This window comes from Pogoniulus pusillus, chromosome 40 (genome assembly GCF_015220805.1).
Source record: "Pogoniulus pusillus isolate bPogPus1 chromosome 40, bPogPus1.pri, whole genome shotgun sequence".
In the NCBI taxonomy this organism is placed as follows: domain Eukaryota; kingdom Metazoa; phylum Chordata; class Aves; order Piciformes; family Lybiidae; genus Pogoniulus; species Pogoniulus pusillus.
Genome location: NC_087303.1, coordinates 3,946,772 through 3,958,558, shown reverse-complemented (window position 1 = coordinate 3,958,558; position 11,787 = coordinate 3,946,772). Strand labels below are relative to the sequence as shown.

Sequence of the window (11,787 nt, the reverse complement as noted above, 5' to 3'; positions counted from 1 at the left end):
GTTGGACTCAATGATCTTAAGTCTTTCTCCAGCCTGGCAATTGTGTGATTCTGTGATTAATTTCCTCATGTCTAGAAACAAAAGTAGCACTATCAGGAAATCATTACTTAGGGGACAGAGAGGAGAGACAATTGCACAGAGTTCCATTGGGTTGAGAAAATGCAAATCACATTTCAGCCTGGTCATCACTTCATGGGTCTCTGAATAATTTGAGGTGTGAGGGATCCTCTTTTTAGCCTAGAGCTAACAATCACTCATAAGGATTATTCCTTGGAGTTGCCCTTGCAATAGGATTGCACAGAGCAAAGGTACTTTGTGGAGTGAAAAGTGTTAATAAATGCAAGTGTTCAAGGCAGTGTAGTTTGGTTATAGACAAGAATGAGCAGCTTGGAGATCCTCCCAGGGGAAATTGGTATCATTTCAGGATAGAAGCACTGTCTGCTCAAACATGTCCCTTTCTTCTAGTTGGAAATGTTACTTGTCTGGAATTTAAGGATGTTAGTTGGTTTTTCATTATTTTGGCATTCTTGAATCATAGAATCAAGCAGATTGGAAGAGACCTCCAAGATCATCCAGTCCAACCTAGCACCCAGCCCTATCCAGTCAACCAGACCATGGCACTGAGTGCCTCAGCCAGTCTTTGCTTGAACACCTCCAGGGACGGTGCCTCCACCACCTCCCTGGGCAGCCCATTCCAATGCCAATCACTCTCTCTGCCAACAACTTCCTGCTAACATCCAGCCTAGACTTCCCCTGGCACAACTTGAGACTGTGTCCCCTTGTTCTATTGCTGGTTGTCTGGGAGAAGAGACCAACCTTTGAAACCCCAAAGCTGCCATCAAAAGTGTATGTAACTGTGGAGTGAAAAGTGTTAATAATTGCAAGTGTTCAAGGCAGTGTAGTTTGGTTATAGACAAGAATGAGCAGCTTGGAGATCCTCACAGGGGAAATTGGCATATACAACTCTATACATACATGGGATGGGCTTTTTGAGAGCAAGAAATACTCCAGGGGTCCTTTGTAATGGGCAGAGACCTGCTCTGCAAATGCTTTTGCAGGCACATTTAAAAGCTTTTCTTCAGGACTATAAACTTTTCAGGCAAGAGTGAGTTTCTTCACTGTAATTTTTGCAATAAAATACCATAATGGTATGTAATTTAGGTGCTACTGAACTAAATTTACCTTCACTTGGCTGCAGACTGCTGCCTGCCAGCAGCTCAGCAACTCTCATAATGGACAATCCACAGAAAAAAAAAGCCCAAATCTTGTTGTTGTTTGGTTTTTTGTTCATACAGGATTCATGATTTCCCCAAATCAGCTTTGAACATTGATTTGCCCCTTATTTTTATCTCCAGCTTGTGTAGATGACAAACCAGACTGCATTCTCTTCATGCCCTACTATAAATAGTCAATGTTCCTGCTTTATTTCTGGTGAAAACACAGTTCTGCTCTCCTTCAGGGAAAGATCCACTCACAGGCAGCACAAACACTCTGCTGCTATCCACCAGGCCCCAAAGATTTTGCATGAGGTTCAACTTTTTTATGTTATAAAGAACTTCACTTTATCCAGTGAGGCCCAAAAAACACTTTTCCTGCCTGTGTTCTGCAAATGTGGTTGGGAAAATCAGCATTGTGAAATACAGAAGGCATAAACATGTCTTTTTTTTTAGCCATATGACATCAACTTATAATTAGCTCTTTTCACTCAAATTAGTACAGTATATGGGCACAGAGAGCAACTTTTCTATAGTAAACAGGCTCAAAGGTTCTAAATTAACATAGGACATGTTTATATGTAGCTTGAGTTTGGATTGAATATATTGTGCAGCTGCAACCTGAAATTTGAACAAGCTGAAACTCTCCCCCATGGGAGAGTATAGAATCATAGAATCATAGAATCAACCAGGTTGGAAGAGAGCTCCAAGCTCAGCCAGTCCAACCTAGCACCCAGCCCAGTCCAGTCAACCAGACCATGGCACTAAGTACCCCATCCAGGCTTGGCTTCAACACCTCCAGGGATGGCAACTCCACCACCTCCCTGGGCAGCCCATTCACAGAATTGCCTGGTTGGAAAAGACTCTAAGATCATCAAGTCCAACCATTACCTGACAGCTTTCTGTACACAGCTCTTAGTGCATGCCCCTAAGCTCCTCATCCAAATGTCTTTTAAATACCTCCAGGGGTGGTGACTCCATCACTTCTCTGCTCAGCCTTTTCCAGTGGCTGATGACCCTTTTGGTGAAGAAGCTTTTTCCTAATCATAGAATGGTTTATAGAATCATAGAATGAAGCAGGTTGGAAGAGACCTCCAAGCTCATCCAGTCCAAGCTATCCCCCAGCCCTAGCCAATCAACCAGACCATGGCACTAAGTGCCTCATCCAGGCTTTTCTTGAACACCTTCAGGGACAACAATTCCATCACCTCCCTGGGCAGCCCATTCCAATGGCAAATCAATCATCTACTGTCCAATCTGAACATCTTCTGGCACAGTTTGACTGATTGTGCATAGAAATCACAGAATGACAGAAGGTTAGAGGCTGGAAGGGACCTCAAAAGATCACACAGTTCAACCCCCCCTACCAGAGCAGCATCAACTACACCAGATCACACAGGAATGCATCCAGGTGGGTCTTGAGTGTCTCCAGAGACAGAGATACAACTACAGCTTGTGGCTATCCCACACCTACCAGCCAGGAGTAAGAATTCCAATGGCAAACCACTCTCTCTGGGATTAGAATTCTAGATTCTTATGGCTGCAGAAAAGAGAACAGGAATGGCTGTGGGTAAAGTAGATGTCCTTTTTTTAACTCACAGAAGAACCTGCCTGCAGAGTTACACAAGTGTTTGCTGTGCACTTAAAAGTCAGCTCTTTAAACTGCAGTTTTACATTCAAATGTGACTTCATTGAATTAAGTGCTGCTCTCTTTGGCATTAGAACGACTTGGAAGTTCTCAGCTCCCCTCTGAATAGGATCAGCTGTAGATTGGGTCAGCCAAGGCTGGAAGCAAGGAGTCACAGAGAAGATGTTGATACAGAAAAGCTCATCAGAGGGAGGAGCACACGTGGGACATGGCACAAAAGGGATAAATTGATAGTGAGTGAAGATTCTCAGGTCTTTAACATTTCCTAGGCTCAACATTTCCTAGGACAGCACCACAGTTTCTCTCCTGTGTGGAAGCTGAATTCAAACATTCCCAAACTGTCCTAGTAACATTGCAAAGTGGTATCCTTATGTTTGCAGCTGGTTATTCAGGTCATACAGTCCACAGGCCCATGTTTAGTGTATGTTTGAGTTTAGTAGAAGTACTGCACTATTTATTTATTTGCACTAAAGATGAAAAGAGCTAAGAATGAGCTTTAAAACCATTAGCCTTCATCCTATCACTGCAGTCCCTCAGAAAGCCTCCCCATCTTTTCTCTAGGACCCCTTTAAGTACTGCCAAGCAACTGCAAGGTCTTCCCACAGCCTTCTCTTCTCTATGCTACACAACCCCAGGTCTCAGCCTGTCCTCATATCAGAGCTGTTCCAGCCCTCTGACCATCTTTGGGTCCCTCCTCTAGACCCTTTCAAGTAGGTCTGTGTGTTTCTTACACAGGGATCCTCAGAGCTGAACTTAGTACTGCAGGTGAGGGTCTCACAAGAGCAGAGTAGAGGAGGAGAAGTCCCTGTTCCAACCTGCTGCCCATATGTCTTTAAGTGCAGCCCAGAATGTGGTTGGCTCTCTGGAGTGCAAGTGCACATTGCCAGGACACACTCCATTCTTGTTGTCCACTAATACCCTCAAGTCCTTCTCTGCAGGGCTGCTTGCAATCCAGTCATTGCCTAGCCTAAACATGTGTCTGGAATTGCTTCAACTCAGGTGCAAGACCTTGCACTTGGCCTTGCCTCTCTGGCCTGTCGAGGCCACTCTGGTTAGCATCCCTTCCCTCTAGAGTATCAACCACACCACACAGGCTGGACTAATTTTGCACACTTTAGTATCTAAGCTGCCTGTCCCAGCCCTGCTTCTCTCTGGAGCTAGTAAGGGCTGAGTAGTTCATGTTGATGCCTTGAAAATCCATTGCAGCCATCCCAGGCAGGTCAGTGTGTGTGTGATGTGAATCACTCTTGTGCTGTACATAGGCTACTGAGATTCCAGCAGATATTAGTGAGTGTGATGTGAATCTCTCTTGTGCTGCACATAGGCTACTCAGATTCCAGCAGATATTAGTGTGTGTGATGTGAATCACTCTTGTGCTGTACATAGGCTACTCAGATTCCAGCAGATATTAGTGTGTGTGATGTGAATCTCTCTTGTGCTGTACATAGGCTACTCAGATTCCAGCAGATATTAGTGTGTGTGATGTGAATCACTCTTGTGCTGCACATAGGCTACTGAGATTCCAGCAGATATTAGTGTGTGTGATGTGAATCACTCTTGTGCTGTACATAGGCTACTCAGATTCCAGCAGATATTAGTGTGTGTGATGTGAATCTCTCTTGTGCTGTACATAGGCTACTCAGATTCCAGCAGATATTAGTGTGTGTGATGTGAATCACACTTGTGCTGTACATAGGCTACTGAGATTCCAGCAGATATTAGTGTGTGTGATGTGAATCACTCTTGTGCTGTACATAGGCTACTGAGATTCCAGCAGATATTAGTGTGTGTGATGTGAATCACTCTTGTGCTGTACATAGGCTACTCAGATTCCAGTGGATATTAGTGTGTGATGTGAATCACTCTTGTGCTGCACATAGGCTACTCAGATTCCAGTGGATATTAGTGTGTGATGTGAATCACTCTTGTGCTGTCCATAGGCTACTCAGATTCCAGCAGATATTAGTGTGTGTGATGTGAATCACTCTTGTGCTGTACATAAGATACTCAGATTCCAGTGGATATTAGTGTGTGTGATGGGAATCACTCTTGTGCTGTACATAGGCTACTCAGATTCCAGCAGATATTAGTGTGTGTGATGTGAATCACTCTTGTGCTGTACATAGGCTACTCAGATTCCAGCAGATATTAGTGTGTGATGTGAATCACTCTTGTGCTGTACATAGGCTACTGAGATTCCAGCAGATATTAGTGTGTGTGATGTGAATCACTCTTGTGCTGTACATAGGCTACTCAGATTCCAGCAGATATTAGTGTGTGTGATGTGAATCACTCTTGTGCTGTACATAGGCTACTCAGATTCCAGCAGATATTAGTGTGTGTGATGTGAATCACTCTTGTGCTGTCCATAGGCTACTGAGATTCCAGCAGATATTAGTGTGTGTGATGTGAATCACTCTTGTGCTGTACATAGGCTACTCAGATTCCAGTGGATATTAGTGTGTGTGATGTGAATCACTCTTGTGCTGTGCATAGGCTACTCAGATTCCAGTGGATATTAGTGTGTGTGATGTGAATCACTCTTGTGCTGTGCATAGGCTACTGAGATTCCAGTGGATATTAGTGTGTGTGATGTGAATCACTCTTGTGCTGTGCATAGGCTACTCAGATTCCAGCAGATATTAGTAAGTGTGATGTGAATCACTCTTGTGCTGTACATAGGCTACTCAGATTCCAGCAGATATTAGTGTGTGTGATGTGAATCTCTCTTGTGCTGTACATAGGCTACTCAGATTCCAGTGGATATTAGTGGGGCTGCATTGGTACTTCAGCACAGTACTTCAGATTGAAATTGTCCCTTTCTTAGGAATTTGCACAGCATCCAAGGTGTATCTGAAGGAGCCTACAAAAAATCAGGGGAGGGACTTTTTAGGCTGTCAGGGAGTGATAAGACTGGGGGGAGTGGAGCAAAGCTGGAGGTGGGGAGGAAGTTGTTGAGCAGGAGAGTGGTGAGAGGCTGGAATGGGTTGCCCAGGGAGGTGGCTGAGGCCCCATGGCTGGAGGTGTTTGAGGCCAGGCTGGCTGAGGCTGTGGGCAGCCTGCTCTAGGGTAGGGTGTGGGTGCCCATGGCAGAGGGGTTGGAACTGGCTGATCCTTGTGGTCTCTTCCAACTCTGACTGTTTCTATGATTCTGTGTGGTCTGTGCTTGGTGCTCACACCAACATCTTCATCTCAAAGGGCAGCAGCTCTGACTCTGAGTTACAAGTCCAAAGTCACACATCCTCCTACTAAAGACTCCTACATTCAGCCTCAAGCTTTCTTGTTCACAGCTTTCCAGGCAATTTAAATATACTCCCAACCCAAGAAACAAAAGTGTATTTATCCCGTGGTTGTCAAGCCCCTAAATTAAACAGACATCTTTATCACTTCACCAACAATTTAATGCTTGTGGCATGAGGTTATTTCAATGTCTTAAGCAAACAGCTCAGTTCTGGCTAGATAAATAAGTTATGTCATTCTTCATTCAAGCTACCAGATTCTTTGGTGTAAAAACTTCCCTTAGGAGAGGCTTTGGGACATAGTGGCTCCTCTGAGGCTATTTACATCTGCCAGATTCTCTAATCTCTTCTTCCTTCCTTCCTCCTGCCTATTTCCTTCCCTTTCACTATAATATGGAGAGTATTTAACTCTAATGCTTCCAGTCTGCACAACATGCTTTTAGAATTGGGTGGTGGTTGTTGTCTGTTGGGTTGGGTTTTTTTTTTTATGACCAGAAATAAGGCTTAATTTAAGGTAATTACTCTCCCATTTGGAGGGTTTTGCTATTTGCAGGGCCTTATTTTCTTCTAGTCCAATTAGCACGAGAAAAAGTGATCATTTTCTTCCAAAATTGTTCTTCAGATTAAGAGTGGTGCTAAGAAGCAGAAAGCTTTCACTCATTCCACAGGTAACAAGTGACAGGATGAGAGGAAATGGCCTCAAGTTATGCCAAGGAAGGTTTAGATTGGATATTAGGGGAAATTTCTTCACCAAAAGGGTCACTGGGCTCAGGAACAGGCTGACCTGTGCAGCTGTGTAATAGAACATGCAGAGGCTGAGGGAGCTGGGGGTGTGCAGCCTGCAGCAGAGGAGGCTCAGGGCAGAGCTCATTGCTGTCTACAACTACCTGCAGGGAGGCTGTAGCCAGGTGGGGTTGGGCTCTGCTGCCAGGCAGCCAGCAACAGAACAAGGGGACACAGTCTCAAGTTGTGCCAGGGCAGGTCTAGGCTGGATGTTAGGAGGAAGTTCCTGGCAGAGAGAGTGATTGGCATTGGAATGGGCTGCCCAGGGAGGTGGTGGAGTCACCATCCCTGGAGGTGTTGAAGACAAGCCTGGCTGGGGCACTTAGTGCCATGGTCTGGTTGATTGGCCAGGGATGGGTGCTAGGTCGGACTGGATGAGCTTGGAGATCCCTTCCAACCTGCTTGCTTCTATGATGGGTCATGGCTGGACTCAATGATCTTAAGTCTTTCTCCAGCCTGGCAATTGTGTGATTCTGTGATTAATTTCCTCATGTCTAGAAACAAAAGTAGCACTATCAGGAAATCATTACTTGGGGGACAGAGAGGAGAGACAATTGCACAGAGTTCCATTGGGTTGAGAAAATGCAAATCACATTTCAGCCTGGTCATCACTTCATGGGTCTCTGAATAATTTGAGGTGTGAGGGATCCTCTTTTTAGCCTAGAGCTAACAATCACTCATAAGGATTATTCCTTGGAGTTGCCCTTGCAATAGGATTGCACAGAGCAAAGGTACTTTGTGGAGTGAAAAGTGTTAATAAATGCAAGTGTTCAAGGCAGTGTAGTTTGGTTATAGACAAGAATGAGCAGCTTGGAGATCCTCCCAGGGGAAATTGGTATCATTTCAGGATAGAAGCACTGTCTGCTCAAACATGTCCCTTTCTTCTAGTTGGAAATGTTACTTGTCTGGAATTTAAGGATGTTAGTTGGTTTTTCATTATTTTGGCATTCTTGAATCATAGAATCAAGCAGATTGGAAGAGACCTCCAAGCTCAGCCAGTCCAACCTAGCGCCCAGCCCTATCCAGTCAACCAGACCATGGCACTAAGTGCCTCAGCCAGGCTTTGCTTGAACACCTCCAGGGATGGTGACTCCACCACCTCCCTGGGCAGCCCATTCCAATGCCAATCACTCTCCCTGCCAACAACTTCCTGCTAACATCCAGCCTATACTTCCCCTGGCACAACTTGAGACTGTGTCCCCTTGTTCTATTGCTGGTTGTCTGGGAGAAGAGACCAACCTTTGAAACCCCAAAGCTGCCATCAAAAGTGTATGTAACTGATTTACAGCACAGTCTGAACAGTTTACTTATGAGCAATGAGCTCAGTTCACAATCCCATTTACTGTTAAACTGCACAGCTCTCAAGTATGTAATTCTGCACTGGTCAGTAGCAGTCACCCTCTAGTTACTGGAATACAGCACTATCATTTTGAAGGACATGTTACACACAGAGATCATAACCCATGGTTTTGAATTGTATTTCTCTGCAAACAGTGAAATTAAATTCTTGACATATATCATAGAATCACAGAATGAAGCAGGTTGGAAGAGAGCTCCAAGCTCACCCAGTCCAACCTAGCACCCAGCCCTGGCCAATCAACCAGACCATGGCACTAAGTGCCCCAGCCAGGCTGGGCTTCAACATTTCCAGGGACAGCAACTCCACCACCTCCCTGGGCAGCCCATTCCAATGCCAATCACTCTCTCTGCCAGGAACTTCCTCCTAACAGCCAGCCTAGACCTGCCCTGGCACAACTTGAGGCTGTGTCCCCTTTTTCTGTTGCTGGGTGCCTGGAAGAAGAGGCCAACCCCACCTGGCTACAGCCTCCCTGCAGGTAGCTGCAGACAGCAATGAGATCTGCCCTGAGCCTCCTCTGCTGCAGGCTGCACACCCCCAGCTCCCTCAGCCTCTCCTTACATAGAATGCTCTGCTATGTAGGAGGCAAACAGAAGGCTCACGAGCAGTGCAAAGGACAGGAGCCTAAGAGCATTCATGCAAAAACCACCTAAGTGACTATAGGAGGTTAATGGGGGGGGGGGGGAGGGGGGTCTCTGGGGCAATGGCAGGTATAGGTATACAAGATTCCTATTACAGTTATGTCTAAGCTTCTCCATGCTAGCTTACACTGTCACCCCCCTCATGTCAGAATCACAGCCAAGAATCACATTTTTCAATCAATGATCTTAAAAAGATCTTCTTTTTGTATTCTCAGAGCGCTTTCCACTCACCCTCTGCTATTCCCAGAGTATAGAATGGGCTTCTGTGCAGCTCACAGGGTGCACAGATTACTACTTGTGACCTTAAAGCTGCTTGTTAGACAGCTGTAGGCCTGCATGCTGTGCTCCTGGAGAGGTATCTACCCTTCATAGGAGTAGTTCATGCAGCACTAGTGGTGCTTGCAGAATCAAAAGCCAAACTTTTCAGTCTGGTTTTGTGTACTGGTTGAGTATAAAGACAATTTTATAGGCAGATGCCACAAGCCTCTTCACTGTGCTGGGCAGGGACCAAAAGTGTGTCTCTAGTCAGCATGGATGTTGGTTCTATGTCTAAGTCTTATCACTGTGCAACTGAAATAATTCACTCTTCAACTGGCTGCTGATTACAAGGAGAGAATAATGATAAACTTTTATTGTCCTGCATTTTGAGTCCACAGTAGCAATACTGCATCCAGCTCTGGAGCCCCTGTTACAAGAGGGATGTGGAGATGCTGGAGTGTGTCCAGAGCAGGGCCAGGAGGATGCTGAGAGGGCTGCAGCAGCTCTGCTGTGAGCACAGACTGAAAGAGTTGGGGCTGTGCAGGCTGGAGCAGAGGAGGCTCTCAGGTGGGAGCCTTCTTGTGGCCTTCCAGGACCTGAAAGGGGCTATAAAAAAGCTGGAGAGGGACTGTTTAGACTATCAGGGAGTGCCAGGACTGGGAGGGAATGGAGCAAAGCTGGAGGTGGGGAGAGTGAGGCTGGAGGTGAGGAGGAAGTTGTTGAGCAGGAGAGTGGTGAGAGGCTGGAATGGGTTGCCCAGGGAGGGGGTTGCGCCCCATGGCTGGAGGTGTTTAAGGCCAGGCTGGCTGAGGCTGTGGGCAGCTTGCTCTAGGGTAGGGTGTCCCTGCCCACGGCAGAGGGGTTGGAACTGGCTGCTCCTTGTGGTCCCTTCCAACCTTGACTGATTCTATGAATACAGTGAGGATGGTCAAACACTGAAAGAAACCACCTAGAGAGGTTGTAGAACCTCCATCCATAGAAGTACTCAACACCTGAGTGGACAGAGCCCTGGGCAGCCTTCTCTAGCTAACCCTGCTGGAGCCAGGTGTTTGGACCAGATGATTTCAAACAATCCTTCCCAATCAGCAGTTGTGCAATACTGTGGCTGTGTAAGGAGCAGACAGCTTGCTTGTGTGATGGCTGGACATGGAACAAACCTGCAAAGCTCAGACCTGCAGGACCTCTAACAGTACTGGCTAATTCAGAGAGCTTCCTTTACCTTGTATGTTAACACCAGTGTTAAGTTAAGAGGACTTCAGTTCTTTGTCAGTGTTTAAGCATTCTTAGTACAGTGTTTAAGGCCACTGAAACATAACTCTTGGAGAGGCTTCCCTAGTCCATTCTAACTAATAATGATTAATAACTGTTATTTGCAACACTGAGAGCTAACTCTCAGTATTGGAATGGGCTGCCCAGGGAAATGGTGGAGTCACTGTCCCTGGAGGTGTTCAAGAGAAGACTGGATGAGGCACTTAGTGCCATGGTCTGGATGATTGGCTAGGGCTGGGTGCTAGGTTGGACTGGCTGAGCTTGGAGGTCTCTTCCAACCTGGCTGATTCTATGATTCTACTCACTCTTTCTATGCAGAAAATACAGACAAAACTCATCACCATTTGTATCAGGCAGCTGAGTCAGCTCAGCAGGCTATTCTTACACAACATCAAAGTCAAAAGGCAATCTAAAATTAAACCCAAGGCTTCACCAGGCAAGTAATCTGGTGAGAAATTTGGCATATCTTAAATTCTGAGCAATTAAGCAATAGCTAGGCATGATGAGCTCCAAGTAGCACATACATAAAGGATATCAATGTGACAGGAAAGCAGAATAGAATGAAATGCATTGCAGTTGCAGGGCAAGTGAAAATCTGAGGCAGCTGGAATACTGGCAGGTCAAAGGAGAAAAGCTGAAATGGGTTCTGAGTTACTCCCCTACCCCAAGTCCCTTCTCTTTGACTGACTTGCCTTAAGTCCTGTGTACACTTGGTGTTTTGTACTCTAAATTACAATACCTGGCAAGAAAAGAAACACAACATTTTTGCCTTTGATCCTTGAGTGAAAGCAGGCTGAGAAAATCCCTTTAGGATTGGTTAATAGCTCACGGGGCTAAAATTGTTGTTGTAGCACAATCTGTGGGAACAACACAGGAGAAACATTTCCTGCAGAAGGAATGCTGGAGTTTAATTACTGCACATCACATGTGAGAGGATTTCAATTTTTAGGGCCCTGTGTTCAGGCTGTTACTAGGTAGCCAGCTTGCCCTGGAACACTGATGCTTTCGGGTAACCTCTGCGGTGCCAGAGAACAGTGGAGGGGCCCCATTCTCATGATGGGGTGGAAGGAATGCTGCACATTTCTTAGGCCTTATCATCCTGTACATTGCTAGGGCAGGCAGTTTAATTAATAACTGTTGACATCTTGTCATTTATCATTACCAAACCAGGAGGTGAGGACCCTTCCATATGCATGCTCTGCAAATAAATTAAAGCCGTCTCAAGCGGTCTCGCAGGTTTGCTGCTGTCAGTCACTCCTGCTGTCCTTCCTGCACTTCAAAGCCTTGCATTTCATCTTGCTCTCAGGGCTGGGCAGCTATGTGTATAACAATGCAAACCAAAAACACAGGCACATGTGAGCCTGGTGGGTAATCAGCC

General features: G+C 45.8%; 1 long non-coding RNA gene across 2 annotated transcripts in view; it reads right to left on the bottom strand.

Annotated features, from left to right (window-relative positions):
• LOC135191643 (uncharacterized) overlaps positions 1-11,787 on the bottom strand; it is a 41,516-nt gene that overhangs the window by 3,547 nt on the left and 26,182 nt on the right. Inside the window, exon 3 of one of the 2 annotated variants that reach the window (XR_010308860.1) lies at positions 5,586-5,725. The exons of the other annotated variant lie outside the window; for it this stretch is intronic. This is a non-coding gene — a long non-coding RNA (uncharacterized LOC135191643). Of the gene's footprint in view, positions 1-5,585; positions 5,726-11,787 lie in introns of those variants that run through there. 2 annotated transcript variants of the gene reach the window in all.